The sequence below is a fragment of the Triticum aestivum genome, chromosome 2A (assembly GCF_018294505.1).
Source record: "Triticum aestivum cultivar Chinese Spring chromosome 2A, IWGSC CS RefSeq v2.1, whole genome shotgun sequence".
In the NCBI taxonomy this organism is placed as follows: Eukaryota; Viridiplantae; Streptophyta; class Magnoliopsida; order Poales; family Poaceae; genus Triticum; species Triticum aestivum.
In genome coordinates this window covers 661,039,221-661,042,027 of record NC_057797.1, presented here as the reverse complement: position 1 = coordinate 661,042,027, position 2,807 = coordinate 661,039,221, and positions in this window count along the sequence as shown.

Genomic DNA, 2,807 nt, shown 5'->3' with positions numbered 1-2,807 from the left:
CCGGCGGCTAGACGCCGGCGCTCGCGCTGATGTGGCCGACCGGGGCCACCCCCCAGGGTCACTACCTGGTGGTCCCAGGGGCCCGGGCTGGCCAGTTGACCGAGGTCAACTGTGCTGACTGGGCAGGCCCCAGCCACTGACACGCGGGCCCCGCCGCTTTTTCTAACTAAATTGTTTTAATAATTAAAACTAATAATTTAGCCAATTAGTCTATGACAGGTGGGGTCCAGTAGCTAATTAACCTAGATTAGTTAGTTTATTACACTGTTAGACTAACAGAGGCTGACATGTGGGTCCCGCTGGACCCACAGGCCAGGTTTGACCTGGTCAGCCGCCCTGCTGACTGTTGACTTCTCTATGACATCATGATGACGTCATATTCCTTTTCTGTTTTTTTAAATAATTCCAGAATATTTTTTAAACTTTAAAAATTCATAGAAAATAAACCGTAACTCGGATGAAAATGTTTTCTATATGAAAGTTGCTCATAAAAATTCAACGAATCCGAATACGCGGTCCGCTCATCTGTCACATGCCTCTAACTATCTGAACATGGAACTTTTCCCCTCCGGTCATCTGTCTGACACAGGTCCGGAACCGGGAAAACATTCCCGGTTGAATTCCCCCTTCACCTATATCGTGTAGCCATACGTTAGGTCACTCCCGGCACAACATATTGCCACGTTATGCTTTGTGATGCTATGTTTGCTTTATATTTACTATTTCTTCCCCCCTCTTCTCTCCGGTAGACCCCGAGACCGATGCCGTCCCTGTGATCGACTACGTCGACGACGACCCCTCCTTGCCAGAGCAACCAGGCAAGCCCCCCCTTTGATCATCCCGATATCGCCCATTCCATTCTCTCATGCTTGCATTAGATTTTGCTATTGTTATTGTTTGCTCCTATTCTGATGCATAGCCTGCTTTTGTAACCTGCTTATTGTTACTGTACCGGCTTATCCTAAACTGCTTAGTATAGGTTGGTTAGTGATCCATCAGTGACCCCCACCTTGTCCTTGTTGCCCCTGCTTCATCATTGAAGACCCGATCAACGGGATCGAAGACCAAGACCCGACACCTCACGTCACATCACGCCCCTTCGTTGCTCGACTCTGTAGTGTTACTATTGAGTGCCGAGGGTGAGACCTCTACAACACTTTTGATGTTAACCTGTAGTGTAGCTATTCGGTCGTGGTCATCGAGGGTGATTTCCTCCTTAACCACTTCCGATACGGCTCTGTCGTGCAACCCCTCAAGTGTGAACCTCGAGGGTGATTCCTCTACGTTCACCTTGATGATTACATTGAGTGGAACCCACCGGGGGTGATTCCTTGGGTTTTCCTCTTGATGTTTGGACACACGGATACTTGGACTTTACAACTGTTACTTGGAAAGTGATGTGGAGACGGGTTGACCTGGAGGGTGCCCGCGAGATAATTACGAGGCGTGGCCGGGCATTCTTAGTCCTTGCCGCAAGTCCTCGAGACGGGGCAACGGGGTCACATCTTTCGTGAGTCTCTGCTTGTTACCGCGCGTTCCTAATCCACTACGATTTGGATATTTGATCCGAGGGGCCTCTGGCCTGATAGCACTAACCATCACGTGGGCATAGTATGGGCGTTCTGCGTCGTGTACATCAGCCGAAGCTTAATAGACGTCAGCGACGGAGCGGCGTGCGCCGGGTTGGACTGGTAAGCTCCTGCCTTTTTAGGGAGGTAGCTAGGTCTGCTCACCGGCCGCCCACGCAACGTGCAGGAGTTCCCGGGGCGATGGCCCATGACCCCTGGGGGCATAGGTTTAGTCCGGCGTGCTTGACCTCTCTATTAAGCCTAGGTCGGGTTGCGGCGTATTGTTTGGCCGAGGCCGGGCATGACCCAGGAAAGTGTGTCCGGCCGGAGTCAATCGAGCATGGTGGGTAAGTTGGTGCACCCCTGCAGGGAAGAACTAATCTATGCATAGCGTGTCCTATGGTAACGGACACTTGGAGTTGTATCCCGATCGATACAACTAGAACTGGATACTTGTGATGAGAACTGGATGGTGATGAGGATTTGATTGTGATGATAACTGGATAGTATGGCTCTGGGATTTCTTTCTCGCAGGGAGTCGAGAAAGGATCTCTGGCCGAGGTTGATAACACTACTACTACTTTACTTTATGCTACTCTACTCCCTCCTGTTTGCTGCAAGAGGGTGGTTTCCAGAAGATGCTAGTCTTCGATAGGACTAGGCCTTCTCTCTATTCTGGCATTTCTGCAGTCCAGTCCACATATACAGCCTTTCTTTGATAATGTTGCATCTGTAGTGTAGATCCTTGCTTGCGAGTACTTTGGATGAGTACTCACGGTTGCTTTGCTCCCTCTTTTTCCCATTTTCCATTCTTCTCGGATGACGCAACCAGATGACGGAGTCCAGGAGCCAGATGACACCTTTGACGACTGCTACTACCCCGAGGGTGCCTACTACCACGTGACGGAGACCGCAGATGACCAGGAGTAGTTAGGAGGCTCCCAGGCAGGAGGCCTTGCCTTTTCGATCGTAGATGCTTTTGTGCTAGCCTTCTTAAGGCACTTGTCTAACTCATGTCTGTACTCAGATATTGTTGCTTCCGCTGACTCTTGTGTTTTCGAGCTTATGTATTCGAGCCCTCGAGGCCCCTGGCTTGTAATATAAAGCTTGTATTATTTTAATTTGTGTCTAGAGTTGTGTTGTGATATCTTCCCGTGAGTCCTTGATCTTGATCGTACACATTTGCGTGTATGATTAGTGTACGATTGAATCGAGGGCGTCACAAGTTGGTATCAGAGC